A 14,410-nucleotide genomic window follows, 5' to 3' on the forward strand; every position below is an offset into this window, starting at 1 on the left:
GAAATCCCCATTGAGACGTTAAGTGAATACTCCAGTCACGTTCATTCATACTCAAGTGATGAACATATGACCACAGAGGAATAGGTACTAATCACACACTGAATAGAAGAAGGAGCCTCTTCAAGATGAAATTATGCAGATTAATATATTAGCTAATGAGTTTTTACATTATTCAACAAGGCTCCATTGGGAATGACAGACAGCAAAGCATTGGGGAGTTCCTCAAGTCACTTCATGTTGAGCATTCAAGAATCTGAGATCCAAATTGTTGCAGTTACAAAGAGCAGACTCAGTGATTGTTTCCCACTTTACAAACCAGCACATGATATCAGTTTAGATATCAGCAAAGGGACATGCCCAAATATGCCCAGGGCAGAGGCATCTACAAAGAGGATGAAAGCAAATGATGAAAGCAACATCACACCATCATAACCTTTTGTATGTGTGTTTTGATGACACCTGCATATTTGAAATGGTCAGCTCCTCAAAGTAAATCCAACCTGATAACAGGCACCATAAGAAATATAATATTTTATTAACAACAGGATTTTGGAGGCCCAACATTTCTCTTTACCTGTCTCCTAAACTAAACAGAATCAAGGTAGGCTGTGTTGGGTTTCTTTTTCATACCTTCCTGTTTTTGTGGGATTAATTCCTATTTTCTTAATGCCTGTTGTATTTTTTCTTTAAGGTTATCTTCATACTCCTCTACAGAAAGGGGCAGTGTTTGTGTGTACAAAAATAAAAAGTTAATAGTTAATGTGTCAATATTTTGGATGGGGCACAAGAGACTTTGACTCAATCCAGGCAAGTCTGAATGGCTTTGGGTGTTTGGGCTGTCTGGTATCAGGGCTTTTCTGTCTTTGGTTCTAGCTGGGAGGCACTGCCTTAGACAGACCCAGTAAGCAATGTAACAGCTTCCTTTCAAAGAGCAAATGGCCATGGCTAAGAGGGTCTTTGCACACCTTTGGGTTGTAAATCAACTGTGCTCATTCCTAGACTGGAAGGCCCTGCTTTTTGTTACCTCTGCTGTTATGATCTTCCATCTGGACAGTGGTGGGATTCAAAAAAATTTACTACTGGTTCTGTGGGTGTGGCTTGATGGGCATGGGTTGGTGGGCATGGCAGGGGAAGGATACTGCAAAATCTCCATTCCCTCCCCACTCCTGGGGGAAGGATACTGTAAAATCTCCATTCCCTCCCCATCCCACTAACCTGCTTTCCAGCTCCATTCTCCTGTACAGGGCAACAAAAGGAGACCCAGCTGATCAACTGGGACTCGGGAGGCCAAGAATAGATGGGGGCAGAGCCAGTCAGAGGTGGTATTTGCCAGTTCTCCAAACTACTCAGAATTTCCGCTACCAGTTCTCCAAAGTACTCAGAATTTCCACTACCAGTTCTCCAGAACTGGTCAGAACCTTCTGAATACCACCTCTTTATCTGGACCATGCAATGCCCTGTACATGGGCCTACTTGAAGAGCATTCAAAAACGTTAACTAATGCAGAATGTGACAATAGTCAGTGGTGCTACTTGCTTGATAGATGTTACACCATTACTTTGTGAATTGTGTTGGTTTTGTAGTGTGCTTCTAAATGCTGGTTATCACCTTTAAAACTCTTCATGGCTTAGGACCAGTCATCTGAGGGATGGTCTCCCTCTAGTTGTTTCTTCCTACCTGATCCAGTCTGATAGTATGGGATGTTCCAAATTCCATCAGCTATGGAATGCCAGTTGGCCAAGTAGGAGATATGCCTTTTTTGATGTGGAATCACCTCCCCCTGGAGATTAGGATGGTCCCCATCCTGCTGGCCTTTTGTAAGGCCCTAAATATTTGAATCTGTGCCTGGGCCACAGGCCCCAGGTGTGTGAAGAGATCAGTCTTCTGGCTACATTAGCAACTGTCAATTCTAATATCTTCCTCTGTTGCTATGCATTTTAATTTTTATACTTCTGGGTGTAATTGTTTTTAATCTTATTTCAATATTGTCTGCTGCCCAGAGTCACTTATTGAAATGGATAACTATATACATTGATTAAACAAATAAATACATGTTCAACTGTTGTGTTGAACTCCTGGAAATTTTCCTAACTTAGTGAAAATATATGAGCCGGTCACTCTACGGTTCCACAGAGCAGTTTGATAGTTGTAAAAGGCTCAATCAATTTATGTGGGGAGGGTATAATTTGCTCTATTTTTGGAATGTCATGAAAAAGACCAAATAATTGATGCTTTCAAAATGATAGCTTTCAGCTAAGATTGGCATATATAGCTGATACATTAAAACTTGAATACATAAACTTGAAGGCCCAAGGAACACATCATTGTTCATTACGATAGAATGCAGGCATCTGTGGGCATAGCTTTATACTGAATTGGTTTAAAAAAATTCTAAACTCTTCATTGTCTTTCAAGTCATTTGTCTCATTGAATCAGAACAGGTATAAGCATTTTCCCAGGTTGGAGGTATGGCAAGGGACCAGGAATCTACTAGTGTTTTTCAAACCAATATTTTGCCCAACTCCTCCCATGGAATTTGACACAACAGGATTCTGAAGCTGAAATTCCCTGGATGGCATAAATGCAGAAAAATCTGATGAAATGTCCCATCTCCAAAGTCATAGAATTACAGACTAAATTATTATACACAGAGAGCAACTGAAGGCCATTCTTCTTTATGAACCTGCCAGTTGCCAACATGGTGAAGTGCAATCAATAGTTATCTTAGATAGAAACTTCTCAAGAGCTACATCTCATTGATAAGATAAAAGTTCCTTTATCATTTTCTGATGCCAAAAGGTTTTCTTTCCTTTGGGTTTTTTTTTTAACTCTTAAGTACCAAAATGGCTCCTTGTCCTTGATGCTTTCTGAGCTTGGATTGCAAACATTTCATTATCTAAACTACCATAAGTACCATCATCAGTGCTAGTAAGGAATGCGGTTTGTTCTCAGTTTATAACTCCTTTTCTCTCCAGGCTCTGTTTTGAAAGACCCTGTTGATTTTACTTATATATTACGTGTTTTGCTACAGTATTACTGGGGATGTTAGCCTTACTTAACCTGGTACACCTTCCAGATGTCTTTGACAAAAACTAACATAATCCCCAGATGGCATGTACATACTGGCTGGGAATTATGGAGCTGTGATATCATAGATTTTGGAGTTTGGCCAGAGACTGATTTAAGCCACCCAAAACACATTTTGGAGAGCTGCACATATGCCATTAAGCCTGCAGCAGGGATGATTCTGTGAAGGGAGTGGGTCAGCTGTAGGCAATGAGAGGACAGATGGCAATTCCCTAGGGAATAACAAACTTAATCCAGGAGTAAATATCACACACATGAACAGCTGCATAAACCTTATGTTCTGGGGCAATGTTCTGTATTAAGATGATCCTCTCTGCCTTAAGCATGGATTTTATTTTTATTTAGGAAAAAAACCCACCATGAAAGACTCAACATATAAGTCAGAGCAAACCCCCTTTTGGAACTGTGGATTTTTTAAAAAATCTTGTCATGTTCATTTTGACTTCCTAAATAGCAGATCCTACTCCAAGGATAGGAAAGCCCAGAAGTTGTTGAACTCCGATTCCAATTAGACAGGAGAATCGTGGCTACTAGAAATTGCCTAAAACATCTGGAAGCCATTTAGCATTTCCCCTTGAACTAGGCAACATATCCCCTTGATTCTGGATCAACTTATGGTGTCAGTCACAGCATTAAAGGTGTCCCCTTAGGGGCTGGCATCATTAACTGCGAAGTGCTGTGTATAAGCATGAAGGGAGGTGCCCAGTTCTAGTGTGCCTCATTTCTCCCTTTCTTTCCTTGCCTCTTTGCCAGTTCTCTACATTCAAGCAGTAAAAAGTAAAATTCCATGAAGTAGTATTTTCCCTAAGTCCCACAAGTTAGCCATAAAAAATGAATGATTACATGGGATGGGATAAGAACAGAGGTGATATTCAGCCAGTTTTGACAGGTTCTGGAGAACCGGTAGCAGAAATTTTGAGTAGTTCGGAGAACTGGTAAATACCATCTCTGGTTGGCCCTGCCCCCATCTATTTGCTGCCTCCTGAGTCCCAGCTGTTGCCCTGCCCAGGAGCTGGAAAGCAGGTTAGTGGGGTGGGGTGGGAATGGGATTTTACAGTATTCTTCCCCTGAAGCGGGGTGGAAATGAGGATTTTACAGTATCCTTCCCCTGCCACGTTCACCAAGCCACGCCCACTCTCTCTCTCTCTCTCTCTCCCCACTCATATTTCCAATGATGGAACCAGCTAACAGTATTCAGTATAACCAGGAACTCTGTTCTGAAGAAACAAACAGTGAGTGAGGTCTCATCTACAGCTAAATAAAAAGTCTAGCATTTAAAAACTGAAACTCAGCCAAAAGTGCTAAAGAAATACCTGTTTGATATTCAAGATACAGTATCTCAATTTGTTGATAGCTGCATTATATTATTGCTAACTTGGCATGACCTTGACAATATCTTCACCACCTCCATCTTTCTTATAATTAAAAGCAACCTCTTGTTACTACTGTAAATACTATAAATATGGGACAAGTTCTAGAAGTCCATGTTGCTATGTTGCTAGCAAAACATAAGCAACTTTTCTTATACAAAGGCTTATAGAGAGAGACTTATAAATGCATGGGTGAGTAAAACCAATAATCGAATATGACATTACTGATATGCAAATGTATTTTATATTCAACATCCACAGAACTAATCCTAACAGTGAACATTACTGCAGCCATCTATTTAACAGGTTTCCCCTTCCATCTTATTAAAAAATGATAATTTTCAGGCTGCTGCTGGAAGATTTCTAAGGGGCATGTATTGTTCAGGGACCTGAGATTGACCACCTCTAATGGAAAACAGAAAACAACTCCTCTCTCTTAACTGTTGTGGAGCCAAATTTTGCATGTGGGCACTTTGCCTCTTGTGAGTGAATATAATCTCCCACTTAAACCTTGTTAAAGGAAATATTTTAACAGCTGTTAATGCTAAAGAACATTCCTCTTTAACCAAGACCTGAATTTTAAGATGCAGCCTTGTGGAAAATCTGCTTAGTATTAACAGTGGTCAAGGTTGGTGCCAACATTTCCCATGACTGAAAGTCAAAGAAGAGAAGTGAATTTGCTATAAAATAGGGAGGGAGGGGGCATGTAAGCATTGAGACATTACACAGCATAGTTAGGGCAAGAGAATAACATTGGCTGGTATCCAACCACCATATGCCCAGCCTAGGATAGATATGCTCCAAATATCTGCCCCCCACTTCTTTCATCATTAACATGTTTAGAGAATTAAAAGGCAAAGTGAGTACTTTAAGCCTTCTGAATAAGCAGCCTATTCAGCTCTAAAAAAAACCTTGAAAACTCCGAGCTGAAACTCCATCCAGCTTGCAGAGGGCTTCTGACATGTTATGCAAAGCCTGAGGCAGCTGTCTAATTGACAGGAGCTTCTAATTGACAGAAGTCTCTTTGGGGTCTATGACAATTTTCCATGGCCAATTCGCTGCAGGAGAACTTGCCACAGCCATCTTGCCACAGGACAACTCACTGTGGGACAAAAGTTACACTAATATCAAAGAAATGGAATAGAACCATTAAAGAAAGGATGCAAAAGGAGAAAGAGAATGAAATGTGAATGTCAAAAATTAAAATAATTTTTATTTATTTTAAATAATTAAATAAAATTGTTAAATTGTTCCACAATGAGTTGTCCCGCAGCGAGTTGGCTGTGGTGAGTTGATCATGGCAAGTTGGCTACAGCAAGATGTCTGTGGCAAGTTGTCCCATTCTCACCTCTTTATTATGATTAAGTTATACCTCTTGCTAGTGAGTTGAAAAAAAGACTTTGCCAAAAATAGCTTTGCCATTTTTTAAACCCGTCTCATTCAGTTTGATAAACAAGAATACCATTCTGTATTTATTTTTTTAAAGGCAGAGGACATTCCAATAAAATCTTCCTGAAATGATCAGAAATGCTTATACTCCTATCTCTGTGAAGTGGTTAAGGAACCTAAACATCTGGTCATTCTCGTCTCATTAGCACTCTGCACCTCCTTGACACTCCACCCCTGCTGTATCCCATTAAACCCTAAAAAAGCTACCCATAGGGAATGTATCTTGTGAAACTTTTCCAAGAGGGGCAGCCAGGGAGGCTGCAGGGTGATAGAACTTTCTCTGCCATTTTGTACCAACTCATAAGCTCAAAGGTTCAAAAGAAAATGTGTGGTGCTGCGGTGACACAATTGTTAAAATGCTGTATTGCAGGCTAACACTGCTGACTGCCAATCCTCATCGGCTCAAGATTGACTCATCCTTCCAGCCTTCTGAGGTTGGTAAAATAAGGATCCATTGTTGGGGTACAATATGCTGACTCTGCAAACTGCTGAGAGTGGGCTGTAAAGCATTGTGAAGCGGTATATAAGTCTAAGAGCTATTGCTATCTACAGACATTTTACAGGATCTAAAAAAAGGGGGGGTGTTAAACAAAAATCGAAAACATCAATCAAAGCTTATTTACAGGGTGGAAAAAAATTAGGAAACTGCAGGGTGGATTTTGATGCAATTCTTGTTGAAACTGCTCCTGGAAAGAGAAAAAAGCTGATTTTCCCAAGGTTTGTTCTAGTCTTCTAGTCACAGTTCAAGGAAAGTCAGTTACATATTTGCAACAGCCCAAATTTTAAAGTTGAGTTCAGTTGCAATGTAAGCTTTAGTCAACAAAGAAAAAAAAATCCACATTGGACTGGGGCAGATAAATCATCCATTATGTGGACTGTAATTAAAGGAGGGACAAAAAGGAAGAAAAATTAAGCCATGTCAGTGAGATCTAAAGAATGAAACAGGTACTGTGAGAAAAGGGTGGGGAAAGAAAAAGAAATTAAAAGTTCAATGCCAACAAATTGTGGAGCTGACAAAGCTCTTTCCTACACTCATAAATTTCATATTATCTTTGTTTAGGCTCAGCCTCTTACATGATATTTTTATTATTATTACAGATAAGGAGGGATTATGTTGGGTTAGATCAGCCAGATGGCTTTGACCTCAAAATACATTTCCACATAAATAAGACCAGAGAAAAGCCCTGTGTAGGACACCAATGTCACTAACCTCAGTGACAACTCATTGAGGTCAGCAGGAAAAGGCTACAAACCTTTGGCCTGACAAATACAACCTGGCTACAATAACTCTATTCTTTCCAGGTATAGAGAGGGAATCATAGAGTAAATATGTCACTGTCTGATTAAGCAACGTCTGGGGGTCAGAATTCTGTAAGTCAAATGGTTCTTGAACTTGGAGGCAATGCATGTCTCATAGAGAAGAGGACTTCATGACTCCTGGTGCCACCTGGGTGGAATGGAAAAAGTGGTGCTCCAATTCGTTCAGATTTTTCTCCTATATTGTGATTAATTTATTCTAAAGTGTATATTAGACCAATAGGAAGTTAAGATATATAGGCTGTGATCTGATTTTTTTTCATGAATTTGGAATGTAGGAAAAGACTCCTACAAAAAAACCTGGATATAAAACAAAGGAGAGGAAACTGCCTTTTCGCCATCCCAAGGACTTCAGATCTCATCACTACTACTTAGGGATGAAGGGGAATGTACTGTAGTTTAAGAACATTTGGAGAATTACAGATACCCTCAATATTGCTAGAGAAGATCAAAGTGTAGGTTCTATAATTAAAAATCACTGTCAGTTTATTGCAAATTGCCACATATTCTACATGCTGCTAGATCTTATCACATCTTTGACGATAAATCAGGTCAAGAAGCTAGTCTGCAATTCCCATCAATAATGTGAATTTAACAAAGAAGATGCTAGGAACTGCTTCAGTACTCTAGAAGTTAAATACTGCAAATGAAAGCAGAATTATCTATCTGGCCACATTTATGAAGTTTGAGTATCTTTCTTTTTAATCTCTGTCATATTGCAAATATTGCTGTTCTTCTCTTCTTGCCTCTTACCTTTGGTATCACCTTTCTATAAAACTTTAAAAACACCATAAAAGAATGAACACTAATTAAGGAATGTAAGCAAAATCTTTTCTATCATAAGTTCTACTTGATAATGTTGGCATTTCCTCTCATAAGATACTGTCTTTGTTTTGGAAGCACACCTGCATAGTCTTACAACTGTCTCCTATCATGCTGGGATAAAGGAACTGGCTAAATGCCCTTTATTTTCCGAAATGAGGCCTCAAATCTCGAGTTATTTTCATTTTCTTTGATGATATTCTACACCATTTCCAGCAGAAACATAGAAAAATGACACCTTCAAAGTACACTGAAAGTTCAAGCTCTTTTTGAAGAATTTTTAAATGGGATTTAAGGAGAACATTCTTTTCTAATAGATTAAAATGTACAGTGGAGGCTGAACTTAAAAACAAAGATACTGGGTCTGCAGGATTTGGCAGAACAAAAGAGTTCTTTTTTTGGAAACCAAGATCATTTAACACAATATTAAACAATTGTGTTTATCATTCCATGAATATCTAGAGTGACAATAATTCCAGATGGAGCCAGAATTTCTGATTTTTTTCCTCTTAACCTTCTAAGTTTAAAGATTCAGAAACATTGTTCAACTTATTGTGGAAACATAGAACTCTAAACAATCACAAGTCTGCAGAAAAATATTTTATAAGTCCCTGAGATATGTGAGGCCTGTTTTGTTTTGGTTTTGAGATTTCATTATAGTAGCCATGGACAACCCACAGCTTTAAATATTTTTCCCCTGCTTACTTATTTACTTCCAGATTATAATTCTGTTCCATATGGAAATAGCATGTTTCCATCATTTTCAGGAAGAAACACCAAAAACTGTAGTCAGTTCCAAAATGTACTCAGAATTTTTTTAAAAAAAGAAAATCCATTTCACATGCCCAGTTTGCATTTGTTAGAGTCACATATCATAGACTTTGACTCCCCAAAGCTAATACTGTAGCAGTACCCCCAAGATTACCAATCCCTGTCTCATTAAATCATACACCACTCCAGTAATAAGCAACAGTTTTGCATATGATCTTATAGTTACCTTTATTAAAATGCTACTTCTGAATGTTGATCTGTTTTGCACTCTGCAAGGGATCATTTAAGTCTCACCATTATGATAAACTGATCCCAGTCAGGCTAAACCTCCTAATCTACCTAGCCAGAGAGTTCTTAACACTTCTCCCTTTAATTCAGATCTAGGGAAAATGGAAAAGAAAGTGCTTTCCTTCAGAAAGTGCTTTTCCACAGAATTTAACAAAGACTGTGTCTGCTCGTAAACACACAACTGTTCTGTCTTGCACACAAAGAAGGTTTTATGGTGAGTTTCTTGTTGACGCAATTAAGCCAGATCTTTGGATGTAAAAACCTTACCAGGAAAAAGAAACTCAGAAAAACCAAAAGAAGACAACATTTACACAGAGAGAATTCTATGTAAAGCATGTGCTGTCAATTTAGTTAAAATATTGGGTAGCTTGGATAAAAAGCTTGGATAAAATATTGGGGTTCAGCACATGTTCCATTTCATTGCGGAGAGGATTATTAGAGAGAACATCTGAGTCGTCTGATTGTAAATTGTTAGGAAGGCCCTTTTTCTTTCTCAATTATATAAAATGTACTTGAAAATTGGAAATCATCCTTTGTGTAAAGAATGACTCTTGCTTTAGCCAGTGAAATAAAATGTTCCACCAAGAAGGTAAATCAGAAAATCATCTAACATCTAAACCCTGCAGTTGACTGATAAAATATTAATTCTGTCTGTTTTGGCCTTTCAGCGTGGTTTCTTTTGCTGTTGGAATAAATCTCACGACTTCTTATCAGTAATCTAGTGAAATCAAATCCCCTGTCAATTCAAACTGAGTGTTTCTGCATCCAGTTTTGGTCACCATGATATAAAAAAAGATGCTGAGGGAGACATGGCAATAGTTTCCCAATATCTAAAGGACTGATAAAGAAGAGGGAGTCAAGCTATGCTCCAAATCACCTGAAGGCAGAACAAACAATGGATGGGAATTTATGAAGGAGAGAAGGAGAAATTTCCCGACAGTGTGAACAATTGATCAGTGGAATGTCTTGCCTTCAGAAGTTGTGGGTGCTTCAACACTGGAGGTTTTTAAGAAGACATTGGACAATCATTTCTCTGAAATGATTGAGCAGGCAGTTGAATTAGATGATCTCTAACTCTGTTATTCTATCTGTGTGTGAGCCAGTAGCCATTTGTAGGCTATTCTTGCTCAAAATGTTACCCTTTCAGAACAGGATACAGATCATTCCAGAGGCATCTACACTCCTAAATGTGACAGTATTAAAAAAAAAATTGAACAAAGTAATAAAGAGCTGAGTTATTTAAAACATCCAAAAGGGGTCTTTCTTTCGGCTATAAGACTCACTGAGAAGTAATTTAAATCTTGTCCAGATTTCAATGTATTAATTTGAAATGTAAGAACCATAAGCAATTGCAAAAAATAACTATTTCTGGAGTTTATGCAAAATAATTTATTACACTGCAAAAATAAAAATAAAGGACTGGATAGGACTGAAATAATATTACAGAAGGATAAGCCGATTAACTTGCTAACTTGCTACATTAAAGAGATGCATGTACACATATTTAACTTGGAAACAGTTGAAACAGAGCTTTCTAAATTCTGTACTATGGATCAGGATTAGCAGATTGAAAGAGTAAATACAGTTAGCTATTAAGTGAAGTAAACATGCAGACAAAAATTCATTGTATGTGGCATAACATCAGGTAGCACAGCAAAGTCTCAAAACAGTATGTTATTTTATTACAAACAAGTTTGCAGCAAGTGTGCTTAACTGTTCGATCTGGCTCTGGGTAAAAATTAGTTGGGAGACTTAATGTCAAGGTACGGTCCTGGTTTGACCTAACATTCTCACCTGATATCTGTTCAAGTTTATCCCACCAGCAGCTTTTTGATACTGCAGACCAGATGTATCAAATGCAAGGTCCAGGGGCCGGATCCAGTCTGTGGGGTGCCTAGATCTGGCCTGTAGGGCCACCCTGGAAACAGCAAAGGACTGCCCCCCTCCCGAGCTCCATTTTCGTTGGCAGAGGGTTGCAGAATGCCATCCCAGCCAAAAATGGAGCTCGCAAAGGCCGCGTATTGGCCCCCCAAGCTCTGTTTTCTCTGGCAGAGGATTGCAGGAGGCTGTCACAGCCGAAAAGTGAGCTTGATTTTCATGGCAGAGCACTCCGGCCACCTTAGGTGCCCCCCAAACACAAGTGACATCATGCTGGCCACGGCCACCCTGGCCCTCGGAGGTCAAACACAATCCTGATGTGGCTCTCAATGAAATTGAGTCTGACATTCCTGCTGCAGACTCTGAATATAATATCCAGAAGAGGCAGAAATAACCATAAGAATACCTTCAAGATGGGAGCCCTTCATCTGCTTCCCTTCCAAAATAAGGGTGTTTTTTTCAAACTCCCAGATCATTTTCTGCACAGCTTGGCTAGCTGTCATTGCTAGCCTCTCATCTAATAATTTCCAGGGTGCAAGGGGACGATGGTGGCAGCCATTCCTACCCTTTTTACTTCTATTTACTCTGTTTACTTCTCTGTTTACTGATTTTCTTCTCCATTCTCTCTTTTTCTCTCTCATTACTTTCCAGCAGCCTTCTCTTTTCTCTCTTTCTCAACTGCTTTTCAGGCTCTAACCCTTCCCCCAAATTCTCTGTCCTTCACCCTCCTAAATAGAAGACTCTGGGAACAGATGCTTGTTTGTTATATTAATGAAATAGTATATAGAACTACCTTTTCCAGTTTTTCCTCAAAAGAGAAGTTGTATGAGGGAGGATAGGCTGGAAGAAAGGAGAATGGTTTAAAATAACCTTGTTAGCTCTCAGGGATGATATATCCTGGTCTAATATATTAACTGACAAATTATCCAGACATATAAGTAATTTCCCCTAAGTCCCATCACTAATTTCTTGTCCTAAATATTGAAGGGAAATCTAACATTAGACCAATCCCAGGACCCTAGCATAAGTGCCCAATCCAGGCCAGCAACTCTCAGGAGACTGGGAAACAATACATCTGAAGGGACAAAGTATCGCCAGATTCAATGAATAATTTGAATTCCTCACTGAAGGCATGTATTGTAGATGTGGGAAGTGATACAGTTGGAAAACACACACATACAAAGCCTCATTGTAGACAGAATACATTTGTTATGACTTCGCCTGCTACCTTCCTGAAACCATGTTTACTTTTTTTCTTGAGACCAACTGGAAGTGTCTGTCATAAATTCTAGCAGTGGTGGAAGCAATAGCCACATTCAATGGGACTGACATATGAGTAGCCTGGAACAATAGCCATGCCACAGTACTTGAGGTTGCCACCAAGGATTTCAGAATGCAGCTGAAACTGGATTCCGTTCATGTTTTTCATACTGGAGCCTTCATTCACTTCCTACACAACCTGGGGTGAATTCCAAAACTATATTTGAAATATATTGGATAGAAGTTGTAACCCACATATTTTGCATGAGTTTTGCCTTGCATTTCAACGCAACCAAGCCCACTCAATCTTAAAGAAGCTCTAATATTTTTTTTGCCAACTTTATTCAATATTGCCATCTTGTGGATTAAGCTAGGCACTACCAAATAACTCAGAGCTAACCCGCAAATTACTACAATATTTAACAAACAGTAGGAGTTTTCCATTGGACTCTTCTTCATTTCTTCATCTTCTGAAAACTCAAACTGTTTTCTCAAATGAAGATTATTATTCATATTTGCAGAGGGGACATCACTTAAATATGCAAGGCTTAAAATAAAATGACTAATTCTGGATTATTTCCTGATAAATCTAAATCTAATCTTAGTAGTAATTGCTTAACATTTCACAAGCTCTTACTTTTATATTATTATAAAAGTAATTTCCTCATTTGTTAAAAATCCACTCTCAAATTTTTCACATGATGTAATATAATAACAATAACAGTTTTGTCAAAGGTATTTCAAAACTGCTACAACATTTGGCAGGACAAACATCTTCCTGTTTTTGAGATGGGATGTTATTGTAACATCCTGATCAAAAGATTTAGCATGGAAAAGAGAATATTCTTGCAAGCGGCAAGTCTGGTTAAAAATGGCACAAAATCAAACATTAATCTTACAGACCACTTCAGAGAAATATATCATTTCAGAAAACTAGAAAATCAGATAAACACTCTATATTTTTAACTTGGGAAATCCATTTAAACCAAAAATGGGAAAGTATATATTTCTGATGACATTTGCAAAAGTTAGGAAAACTGTAGAAAAATATATAGCTATGGTAGGATTGTTTAAGAGTACTTTAAGAGTGATTCTCTACTTACAGTCAATTATCTTACAAACCACTTAAGGCACAAATGGCCAGTTCAAATTATCATATTTTAAACACTTTATGGAAAGACCCAACTGCCTTAAGATGTTCATAATGCTGAGAAAGATAGTAGGAAAGAGATGAAATGGACAACCCACAGTACCTATATCTCCACCATCTTGAGGAGGTATAAAGGTCATCATCTTGTTTGATTAGCAGGATTTCTCCAAGGAAAATCAAGTTTTTCATGATTATTCAGAAGGACTTTAATATGTAGATCAGAGGTGTTCTGATGTTCATTTACCTCTGTGATCGTTCTCATAGTAAATGTTAGCTGGAAAAATAGTTCATTACTGTCTATACTGTTTATTAATCTAACCTGTGTTGTATAAGGACTGTGCCTCCCTAGAAATGTGGCCTCTGCCCTAACCCTCAGAGCTCAGCGGAAGTTTGTGTATGGTGATTTGCTACCTGCTCAGTTTGTATATGACACAAAAACAGGTGATGGGCTGGATTTCCTCACAGGCCAAAGCTTGCTGAGCCATGCTGTAGATGATGGTGTATACAAAACCTTGTACATGAAGACACAAAATAAAGTAACATACTTATTGTCAACCCTGAAGCAAACCTGGCTGAAGCCATCTTGTCCTGCCTCACAGTTGCCACAAAGTGTGAGAAAGAAGGGGAGGGGGGAGTAGATAACCCAGTTTACAGTCAAAATAAAAAAAAATTCTTGTGGGAACCAAGGTCATTGTAACAGTTGGCTGGTGAAGGAGGAGATGAGTCTGCCAGCTGTATTCATTGGACAATGTGACTGATGATACCTAGGGGGGAAAGTATTAATCTTTGAATTGGGTGAAAACCATGGAAACCTTGAGAGTTGGTTTTTACCAGCTGTGCTGATATGATGTATCCAATAAACATGTTCTTAGAGGAATCTATCTGCTTTGTAGTTCTGTTTTCAATGGGTGCGTTACTCTGAACGTTGACGCTTGTCTTCCTGGTCTGAGTTCCTGCATACCCGCACCCTGTTTTTGCTCCAAGGAGGCTTCCCTGACGCCCACTAAGCCAAAAATGG

At 38.7% G+C, this 14,410-nt stretch overlaps 1 long non-coding RNA gene across 2 annotated transcripts in view; it reads right to left on the reverse strand.

Moving 5' to 3' along the window:
* Window positions 1-14,410, reverse strand: part of LOC148126837 (uncharacterized) — a 59,948-nt gene that overhangs the window by 38,478 nt on the left and 7,060 nt on the right. The window contains exon 1 of one of the 2 annotated variants that reach the window (XR_015741621.1): window positions 10,899-11,168. The exons of the other annotated variant lie outside the window; for it this stretch is intronic. This is a non-coding gene — a long non-coding RNA (uncharacterized LOC148126837). Of the gene's footprint in view, window positions 1-10,898; window positions 11,169-14,410 lie in introns of those variants that run through there. 2 annotated transcript variants of the gene reach the window in all.

This window comes from Pseudonaja textilis, chromosome 2 (genome assembly GCF_049901715.1).
Source record: "Pseudonaja textilis isolate UNSWEBS1 chromosome 2, rPseTex1.2, whole genome shotgun sequence".
In the NCBI taxonomy this organism is placed as follows: domain Eukaryota; kingdom Metazoa; phylum Chordata; class Lepidosauria; order Squamata; family Elapidae; genus Pseudonaja; species Pseudonaja textilis.